Source organism: Balaenoptera acutorostrata, chromosome 12, assembly GCF_949987535.1.
Source record: "Balaenoptera acutorostrata chromosome 12, mBalAcu1.1, whole genome shotgun sequence".
Taxonomy (NCBI): Eukaryota; Metazoa; Chordata; class Mammalia; order Artiodactyla; family Balaenopteridae; genus Balaenoptera; species Balaenoptera acutorostrata.
Genome location: NC_080075.1, coordinates 25385758 through 25397904, shown reverse-complemented (window position 1 = coordinate 25397904; position 12147 = coordinate 25385758).

Sequence of the window (12147 nt, the reverse complement as noted above, 5' to 3'; positions counted from 1 at the left end):
CCTTGAGAGGTTTATACCCCAGTTTTTTAATTGGTAAATGAAGATAATTATAAGGCATACCTCATAGTGTAGTCTCAGGGGGCAAATGAGTTAATACATATTTAAAAAACTTAGAAAAGTACCTGGCATGTAATAAATACTCAATATGTATGTTTTTATTAATAATTATCAGTAAGTCTTTTAAATAATAATATTTATACATAATAAACTGGCAAATGAGAAACAAGTAGACTGGACTCTAAAGATTTGAAATAGAACTGAACCAATTTGAAATACTGTGCTTTACACATTGAGAAGTTCTTTTTATGTATATATTGAAATTGTCAAATTTCAAAATCAAGTAAGTAATAAACTTGCAATAAAAAATTAGTGTCCACCCCTGTAAATTGGAGAGATGAAGGGTATTATATGGCCTACCTCATAGAATACTTGGAAAAATTAAGGGATATATCACATGTAAAATATTCAGCACAGAGCTTTGAATATAATAAACACTGAAATCTTGGCTATAATAATAATAATTATTATATTAATTTTACTTTTATTATTTTATTATTAATATTGTTATTATTATTATTTCCTTCTGTAGATGATTTTCTCCTTGGTCTTTTTTTTTTTTTTTTTAATATTATTTATTTATTTATTTATATTTTTGGCTGTGTTGGGTCTTCGTTTCTGTGTGAGGGCTTTCTCTAGTTGTGGCAAGCGGGGGCCACTCTTCATCGTGGTGCGCTGGCCTCTCACTATTGTGGCCTCTCTTGTTGCGGAGCACAGGCTCCAGACGTGCAGGCTCAGTAATTGTGGCTCACGGGCCTAGTCGCTCCGCGGCATGTGGGATCCTCCCAGACCAGGACTCGAACCCGTGTCCCCTGCACTGGCAGGCAGACTCTCAACCACTGCACCACCAGGGAAGCCCCTCCTTGGTCTTTTTTACAACATCCTTACCTATAGTGTTGTGGCAGAGGATGCTAAGGTACCACCAGTACTGATGTTTTCCTTTTGGTAATAAAACCTTCTGAGTTTTAGTTAGGCACACATCTTCCTAGCTAGAGATTACATTAACCACTTTCTCTGCAATTAACTGAGGTTATATGAGCAAGTTCTTGAATAAGACATATGTGCAAAAACATATATATATATGTTATATATTATTACATATATTATATATATATATGTAAGTTCCAGGTCTTTCCATGAAAACAACTGAGCAGAAGCATTCCCTTTTCTTTTTATCCCTTTCCATGGGCTGTGAAGGATAAAACATTCTGATGAGTAGTTTGGACCAGGCAGAGTAGGCCAACACTCTAGGACAGTGGTTTGTAAAATGTGGTCCTTAAAACAGCAGCATCTGTTTCCTCTAACATGTGGGAACTTGTTATAAATGCAAATTTCTGGGTCTTATCCCAGACTTACCAAATCAGAAACTCTGGGGGTGAACTCAGCAATCAGTTTGACAAATCTTGCAGGAGATTCTGTTACATATATTTTTCAGAACCACATCCTTATGGAATAAAAGAACATAAGGTAGAAGGCCCCTGGGTCTCTGGATGACCTCATAGAGCAGAACCACCTGACCTCCATAGACTGTCTATCTTTACATGAGAGAGAAATAAGTTTCTATTTTGCTTGAGCAACTGGATTTTTATGACCCTTTGTTGCAGCAGCTTAGTGGATGCTCTATTTAAAATAATAGGGTAGTTTTTTAAGTAACCTCCATATTGTTCTCCATGGTAGCTGTATCAATTTACATTCCCACAAACCATGCAAGAGGGTTCCCTTTTCTCCACACCCACTTCAGCAGTTATTGTTTGTAGATTTCTTTGATGATGGCCATTCTGACCAGTGTGAGGTGATACTTCATTTTGTTTTGATTTGCATTTCTCTAATAATTAGTGATGCTGAGCATATTTTCATGTTTTTGCTGGCCATCTGTATTTCTTCTCTGGAGAAACATCTATTTAGTTTTTCTGCCCATTTTTTGACGGGGTTTTTTTTTTTTTTATATTGAGCTGCGTGAGCTGTTTATATATTTAGGAGATTGATCCTTTGTCATTTGCTTCATTTGAAAATATTTTCTTCCATTCTGAGGGTTGTCTTTTTGTCTTGTTTACAGTTTCTTTTGCTGTGCAGACTTTTAAGTTTCATTAGGTCTCATTTGTTTATTTTTGTTTTTATTTCCATTACTCTAGAAGGTGGGTCAAAAAATATCTTGCTGCGATTTATGTCAAAGAGTGTTCTTCCTATGTTTTCCTCTAAGAGTTATAGTGGCTGGCCTTACATTTAGGTCTTTAGTCCATTTTAAGTTTATTTTTGGGTATGGTGTTAGGGAGAGTTCTACTTTCATTCTTTCACATGTAGCTGTCCAATTTTCCCAGCACCTGTTATTGAAGAAACTGTCTTTTCTCCATTGTATATCCTTGCCTCCTTTGTCATAGATTAGTTGACCATAGGCCAACAATCCCACTACTGGACACATACCCAGAGAAAACTATAACTCAAAAAGACACATGCGAGAGATTAACCAAGATGGCGGAGTAGAAGGACGTGCTCTCACTCCCTCTTGCAAGAGCACCAGAATCACAACTGGCTGCTGGACAATCATTGACAGGAAGACCCTGGACTTCACCAAGGAGGATACCCACGTCCAAGGACAGAGGAGAAGCCACAGTGAGACGGTAGGAGGGGCGCAATCAGAGTAAAATCAAATCCCATAACTGCTGGGTGGGTGACTCACAGACTGGCGAACACTTATACCACAGAAGTCCACCCACTGGAGTGAAGGTTCTGAGCCCCACCTCAGGCTTCCCAACCTGGGGGTCCGGCAAAGGGAGGAGGAATTCCTAGAGAAGCAGACTTTGAAGTCTAGTGGGAATTGATTGCAGGACTGTGACAGGACTGGGGGAAACAGAGACCCCACTCTTGGAGGGCACACACAAAGTAATGTGTGCATCGGGACCCAGGGGAAGGAGCAGTGACCCTGGGGGAGACTGAACCAGACGTACCTGCTGGTGTTGGGGGGTCTCCTGCAGAGGCGAGTGGTGGCTCTGTTTCACCGTGGGGATAAGGACACTGGCAGCAGAGGTCCTGGGAAGTTCTCCTTGGCGTGAGCCCTCCCAGAGTCTGCCATTAACCCCACCAAAGAGCACGGGTAGGCTCCAGTGTTGGGTTGCCTCAGGCAAAACAACCAACAGGGAGGGAACCCAGCCCCACCCATCAACAGTCAAGTGGATTAAGGTTTTACTGAGCTCTGATCGCCACAGCAACAGGGAGGGAACCCAGCTCCACCCATCAACAGTCAAGTGGATTAAGGTTTTACTGAGCTCTGACCGCCACAGCAACAGTCAGCTCTACCCACCACCAGAGCCTCCCATCAAGCCTCTTAGATAGCCTCAACCACCAGAGGGCAGACAACAGAAGCAAGAAAAACTACAATCCTGCAGCCTGTGGACCAAAAACCACAGTTACAGAAAGACAGAGAAGATGAAAAGGCAGAGGGCTATGTACCAGATGAAGGAACAAGAAAAAACCCCAGAAAAACAACTAAATGAAGTGGAGATAGGCAACCTTCCAGAAAAAGAATTCAGAATAATGATAGTGAAGATGATCCAGGACCTCGGAATAAGAATGGAGGCAAAGATTGAGAAGATGCAAGAAATGATTAACAAAGACCTAGAAGAATTAAAGAACAAACAAACAGAGATGACCAATACAATAACTGAAATGAAAACTACACTAGAAGGAATCAATAGCAGAATAACTGAGGCAGAAGAACGGATAAGTGACCTGGAGGACAGAATGGTGGAATTCACTGCTGCGGAACAGACTAAAGAAAAAAGAATAAAAAGAAATGAAGACAGCCTAAGAGACCTCTGGGACAACATTAAACGCAACAACATTCGCATTATAGGGGTCCCAGAAGGAGAAGAGAGAGAGAAAGGACCAGAGAAAATATTTGAAGAGATTATAGTCGAAAACTTCCCTAACATGGGAAAGGAAATAGCCACCCAAGTCCAGGTAGCGCAGAGAGTCCCATACAGAATAAACCCAAGGAGAAACACGCCGAGACACATAGTAATCAAAGTGGCAAAAATTAAAGACAAAGAAAAATTACTGAAAGCAGCAAGGGAAAAACGACAAATAACATACAAGGGAACTCCCATAAGGTTAACAGCTGATTTCTCAGCAGAAACTCTGCAAGCCAGAAGGGAGTGGCATGAAATACTTAAAGTGATGAAAGGGAAGAACCTACAACCAAGATTACTCTACCCGGCAAGGATCTCATTTAGATTTGATGGAGAAATCAAAAGCTTTACAGACAAGCAAAACTAAGAGAATTCAGCACCACCAAACCAGCTCTACAACAAATGCTAAAGGAACTTCTCTAAGTGGGAAACAACAAGAGAATAAAAGGACCTACAAAAACAAACCCAAAACAATTGAGAAAATGGTCATAGGAACATACATATCGGTAATTACCTTAAACGTGAATGGATTAAATGCCCCAACCAAAAGACATAGACTGGCTGAATGGATACAAAAACAAGACCCATATATATGCTGTCTACAAGAGACCCACTTTAGCCCTAGGGACACATACAGACTGAAAGTGAGGGGATGGAAAAAGATATTCCATGCAAATGGAAATCAAAAGAAAGCTGGAGTAGCTATACTCATATCAGATAAAATAGACTTTAAATTAAAGAATGTTACAAGACACAAGGAAGGACACTACATAATGATCCAGGGATCAATCCAAGAAGAAGATATAACAATTATAAATATATATGAACCCAACATAGGAGCACCTCAATACATAAGGCAACTGCTAACAGCTATAAAAGAGGAAATCGACAGTAACACAATAATAGGGGGTAACTGTAACACCTCACTTACACCAATGGACAGATCATCCAAAATGAAAATAAATAAGGAAACAGAAGCTTTAAATGACACAATAGACCAGATAGATTTAATTGATATATATAGGACATTCCATCCAAAAACAGCAGATTACACGTTCTTCTCAAGTGTGCATGGAACATTCTCCAGGATAGATCACTTCTTGGGTCACAAACCAAGCCTCAGTAAATTTAAGAAAATTGAAATCATATCAAGCATCTTTTCTGACCATAATGCTAGGAGATTAGAAATGAATTACAGGGAAAAAAACGTAAAAAACACAAACACATGGAGGCTAAACAATACGTTACTAAATAACCAAGAGATCACTGAAGAAATCAAAGAGGAAATAAAAAAATACCTAGAGAAAAATGACAATGAAAACACGACGACCCAAAACCTATGGGATGCAGCAAAAGCGGTTCTAAGAGGGAAGTTTATAGCTATACAAGCCTACCTAAAGAAACAAGAAAAATCTCAAGTAAACAATCTAACATTACACCTAAAGAAACTAGAGAAAGAAGAACAAACAAAACCCAAAGTTAGCAGAAGGAAAGAAATCATAAAGATCAGAGCAGAAATAAATGAAATAGAAACAAAGAAAACAATAGCAAAGATCAATAAAACTAAAAGCTGGTTCTTTGAGAAGATAAACAAAATTGATAAGCCATTAGCCAGACTCATCAAGAAAAAGAGGGAGAGGACTCAAATCAATAAAATCAGAAATGAAAAAGGAGAAGTTACAACAGACACCGCAGAAATACAAAACATCCTAAGAGACTACTACAAGCAACTTTATGCCAATAAAATGGACAACCTGGAAGAAATGGACAAATTCTTAGAAAGGTATAACCTTCCAAGACTGAATCAGGAAGAAACAGAAAATATCAACAGACCAATCACAAGTAATGAAATTGAAACTGTGATTAAAAATCTTCCAACAAACAAAAGTCCAGGACCAGATGGCTTCACAGGTGAATTCTATCAAACATTTAGAGAAGAGCTAACACCCATCCTTCTCAAACTCTTCCAAAAAATTGCAGAGGAAGGAACTCTCCCAAACTCATTCTATGAGGCCACCATCACCCTGATACCAAAACCAGACAAAGACACTACAAAAAAAGAAAATTACAGACCAATATCACTGATGAATATAGATGCAAAAATCCTCAACAAAATACTAGCAAACAGAATCCAACAACACATTAAAAGGATCATACACCACGATCAAGTGGGATTTATCCCAGGGATGCAAGGATTCTTCAATATACGCAAATCAATCAATGTGATACACCATATTAACAAATTGAAGAAGAAAAACCATATGATCATCTCAATAGATGCAGAAAAAGCTTTTGACAAAATTCAACACCCATTTCTGTTAAAAACTCTCCAGAAAGTGGGCATAGAGGGAACCTACCTCAACATAATAAAGGCCATATATGACAAACCCACAGCAAACATCATTCTCAATGGTGAAAAACTGAAAGCATTTCCTCTAAGATCAGGAACGAGACAAGGATGTCCACTCTCACCACTATTATTCAACATAGTTCTGGAAGTCCTAGCCACGGCAATCAGAGAAGAAAAAGAAATAAAAGGAATACAAATTGGAAAAGAAGAAGTAAAACTGTCACTGTTTGCGGATGACATGATACTATACATAGAGAATCCTAAAACTGCCACCAGAAAACTGCTAGAGCTAATTAATGAATATGGTAAAGTTGCAGGTTACAAAATTAATGCACAGAAATCTCTTGCATTCCTATACACTAATGATGAAAAATCTGAAAGAGAAATTATGGAAACACTCCCATTTACCATTGCAACAAAAAGAATAAAATACCTAGGAATAAACCTACCTAGGGAGACAAAAGACCTGTATGCAGAAAACTATAAGACACTGATGAAAGAAATTAAAGATGATACCAACAGATGGAGAGATATACCATGTTCTTGGATTGGAAGAATCAACATTGTGAAAATGAGTATACTACCCAAAGCAATCTACAGATTCAATGCAATCCCTATCAAATTACCAATGGCATTTTTTACGGAGCTAGAACAAATCATCTTAAAATTTGTATGGAGACACAAAAGACCCCGAATAACCAAAGCAGTCTTGAGGCAAAAAAATGGAGCTGGAGGAATCAGACTTCCTGACTTCAGACTACACTACAAAGCTACAGTAATCAAGACAATATGGTACTGGCACAAAAACAGAAACATAGATCAATGGAACAAGATAGAAAGCCCAGAGATTAACCCACGCACCTATGGTCAACTAATCTATGACAAAGGAGGCAAAGATATACAATGGAGAAAAGACAGTCTCTTCAATAAGTGGTGCTGGGAAAACTGGACAGCCACATGTAAAAGAATGAAATTAGAATACTCCCTAACACCATACACAAAAATAAACTCAAAATGGATTAGAGACCTAAATATAAGACTGGACACTATAAAACTCTTAGAGGAAAACATAGGAAGAACACTCTTTGACATAAATCACAGCAAGATCTTTTTCGATCCACCTCCTAGAGTAATGGAAATAAAAACAAAAATAAACAAGTGGGACCTAATGAAACTTCAAAGCTTTTGCACAGCAAAGGAAACCATAAAGAAGACGAAAAGACAACCCTCAGAATGGGAGAAAATATTTGCAAATGAATCAACGGACAAAGGATTAATCTCCAAAATATATAAACAGCTCATTCAGCTCAATATCAAAGAAACAAACACCCCAATCCAAAAATGGGCAGAAGACCTTAATAGACATTTCTCCAAAGAAGACATACAGACGGCCACGAAGCACATGAAAAGATGCTCAACATCACTAATTATTAGAGAAATGCAAATCAAAACTACAATGAGGTATCACCTCACTCCTGTTAGAATGGGCATCATCAGAAAATCTACAAACAACAAATGCTTTAGAGGGTGTGGAGAAAAGGGAACCCTCTTGCACTGTTGGTGGGAATGTAAATTGATACAGCCACTATGGAGAATAATATGGAGGTTCCTTAAAAAACTAAAAATAGAATTACCATATGACCCAGCAATCCCACTACTGGGCATATACCCAGAGAAAACCGTAATTCAAAAAGACACGTGCACCCGAATGTTCATTGCAGCACTATTTACAATAGCCAGGTCATGGAAGCAACCTAAATGCCCATCAACAGACGAATGGATAAAGAAGTTGTGGTACATATATACAATGGAATATTACTCAGCCATAAAAAGGAACGAAATTGAGTCATTTGTTGAGAAGTGGATGGATCTAGAGACTGTCATACAGAGTGAAGTAAGTCAGAAAGAGAAAAACAAATATCGTATATTAATGCATGTATGTGGAACCTAGAAAAATGGTACAGATGAGCCAGTTTGCAGGGCAGAAGTTGAGACGCAGATGTAGAGAATGGACATATGGACACCAAGGGGGGAAAACTGCGATGAGGTGGGGATGGTGGTGTGCTGAATTGGGCGATTGGGATTGACATGTATACACTGATGTGTATAAAACTGATGCCTAATAAGAACCTGCAGTATAAAAAAACAAACAAAACAACTAATACTAAACTTTCATTGGGTTATTTGTATGGAAATATGTTAATATAAATGTTTCAGACATTACATGAAATTTCTAAAAATCTTATATTTGTATTTGTATGGAAATATGTTAATATAAATGTTTCAGACATTACATGAAATTTCTAAAAATCTTATATTTGTATTTGTATGGAAATATGTATGGAAATATGTTAATATAAATGTTTCAGACATTACATGAAATTTCTAAAAATCTTATATTTGTATTTGTATGGAAATATGTATGGAAATATGTTAATATAAATGTTTCAGACATTACATGAAATTTCTAAAAATCTTATATTTGTATTTGTATGGAAATATGTATGGAAATATGTTAATATAAATGTTTCAGACATTACAGGAAACTTCTAAAAATCTTATATGTTCTGGTATAATGTTATAAGTAATAATCCTAGTTATTACTTTAAAATGTATATCTCAGAAATAACTAATTTTCTTGTCAACTGCTTTATTATGAACTTTCATCAAATCTTTAACCATGGTCATTTTTAAGTCTTTTGTCATTTACAGACAGTTCTGGGTGTACTCTGATGATTTTGCAAATATGTTCCTCTAAAAGGGTTTCATCTTCAAGAAATTCATGGAAAAGACTCTGACAAGTACAGGTTTCTGGTAACTGACTGTACTGCTGAACTGAATGAATAAGCATTTTCAGAACTCTAATGAAAAACTGATGAACTCATAAAAGTGCTAACAAAAGATCAAGATGAAAAAAAAGAAATTAATTACATGGGACTGAGTGAACTGATGAGGATGAGTATAATTTTTGTGACTTTCTGTCTGAATTAAAAAAAAAAAATCCCACAAGGACTCAGAGGAAAAGAATATACAAATCAATTTTCACTGCAAAGTAAAGGAGCTGTTACAGTGGAGGATTACTGGACTGAATGTCAATATTATGACATAGTATAAGTGTGTTTCATGTTTGGTAATTGCAATCATTGTTGCTTTTGTTGTGGTCATCCATGTACAATGCTTGGTGTCAGTCTATTTATCTCTTGTAAAAATAAAATACAGTGTGTGTGTGTGGAAAAAAAAAAAAAAGAGGACAGACACAGACACAGTATAATGCCATGTATAGAAAAAGGCAGAAATTGGAGTGATGCATCTACAAGCCAGGGATTGCCAGCAATCATGGAAGTGAGGGGAAAGGCATGACACAACTTCTCCCTCAGCCTTCATTCTCTGTCTTACCTCCTTCTGAGTATCAAATGCATGTGCTTGATTATCATGACTTTTCCTCTTTTTAAAAAATATCATTTTATTAAATGATATATATATAAATTTTTTATAATTACAGATTTTTATTAAACTGTGCCACCTAAAAAAAAAAAAAAAAAAAAAAAAAAGAAGTGGGAGAAATACTCTTTATTGAATGGGCCAGTAGACATGCACCTGCCCCTCAACTTGTAAACAAAAGTTTTTTTTCTTTTTTTCTTTTTTTGATTTTTGTTTTTTGTTTTTAAACACCTTTATTGGAGTATAAAAAAAAAAAAAAAAAAAAAAAAAGACTGAAAGTTTTAATTTTGATGAAGTTCAATTTGTCAAATTTTTAGTGGTTCCTGATTTTTGTATCCTATCAAGATTACAAAGATTTTCTCCTATATTTTCTTCTGTATTATAGTTTTAGCTCTTACATTTATCTGACCTGATTTTTACATACACTTCTGAAATTAATAAAATTGTTCAAAAAGAAAAAAAAAAAAAAAAAAAAAAAAAAAAAGACACATGCACCCCAATGTCCACCGCAGCACTATTTACAATAGCAAGGTCAGAGAAGCAACCTAAATGCCCATTGACAGACGAATGGATAAAGAAGATGTGGTACATATATACAATGGAATATTACTCAGCTATAAAAAGGAATGAAATTGGGTCATTTGTAGGATGGACCTAGAGACTGTCATACAGAGTGAAGTAAATCAGAAAGAGAAAAACAAATATCATATATTAACGCATATATGCGGAATCCAGAAAAATGGTACAGATGAACCTGTCTGCAAGGCAGAAATAGAGACACAGACATAGAGAACAAACATATGGACACCAAAGGGGGAAAGGGGGTGTGGGATGAATTGGGAGCTTGGGACTGACATATATACACTAACTAATATATATAAAATAGATAACTAAGGAGAACCTGCTGTATAGCACAGGGAACTCCACTTCACTATACAGTAGAAACTAACACAACATTGTAAAACAAATATAGCCCCTCAAAAATGTATTTGAGCCTGAGGAAATGATAAAAATAAATAAATAAATAAATATTAAAAATAAATAAATAAAACGGTAAAGTACTTTTTGGTCTCTCTGTTTATTACCAGCTAATAATGGGCACTAACAAGTAATATTTTACATGAACATATATTAATAATCAAATATGATTCATTGAAGAGTGGGAAACATTGACTGGTTTTCAATTTGATGGACCTACTAATCAAAAACACACTATATACAAGAGGACATTGGACACTGGAAAGGACAGGAAGGATCCTAAGAGATTATAGTCAAAAACTTCCCTAACATGGGAAAGGAAATAGCTATCCAAGTCCAGGAAGTGCAGAGAGTCTCATACAGAATAAACCCAATGAGAAACACACAAAGACACATATTAATCGAACTAACAAAAATTAAATACAAAGAAAAAATATTAAAAGCAGCAAGGAAAAAGCAATAAATAATATACAAGGGAATCCCCATAACTTTATCAGCTGATTTTTCAGCAGAAACTCTGCAGGCCAGAAGGGAGTGGCAGGATATACTTAAAGTGATGAAAGGAAAAAAACTAAAACCAAGATAGCTCCAACCAGCAAGGCTCTCATTCAGATTTGACAGAGAAATCAAAAGCTTTACAGACAAGCAAAAACTAAGAGAATTCAATACCACCAGACCATCTTTGCAACAAATGTTATGGTAAGTCTCTAGGCAGGAAACACAAGAGAAGAAAAGAGATCTACAAAAACAAACACAAATCAATTAAGAAAATGGTAATGGGTACATACATATTGATAATTACCTTAAATGTAAACGGATTAAATGCTCCAACCTAAAGTCACTGGCTGGCTGAATGGATACAAAAACAAGACCTGTATATATGCTGTTACAAGAGACCCACTTCAGACTTAGGGATACATACACAGTGAAAATGAGGAGATGGAAAAAGATACTCCATGCAAATGGAAATAAAAGAAGGCTGCAGTAGCAATACTCATATCAGAAAAAACAGACTTTAAAATAAAGACTGTTACAAGAGACAAGGAAGGACACTACATAATGATCAAGGGATCAATCCAAGAAGAAGATATAACAATTATAAATACTGATGCACCCAACATAGGAGCACCTCAATACATAAGGGAAATGTTAACAACCGTAAAAGGGGAAATCAACAGTAACACACTAATAGTGGGGGACTTTAACATCCCACTTACACCAATGGACAGATCATTCAGACAGAAAAGTAATAAGGAAACACAAATGACCCTTTAGAAGAGATAGATAAATTGATATTTATAGGAAATTCTATCCAAAAGCAGCAGAATATACTTTCTTCTCAAGTGCACATGGAACATTCTCCAGGATACATCATATGTTGGGTCACAAATGAGGCCTTGGGAAATTTCAGGAAAT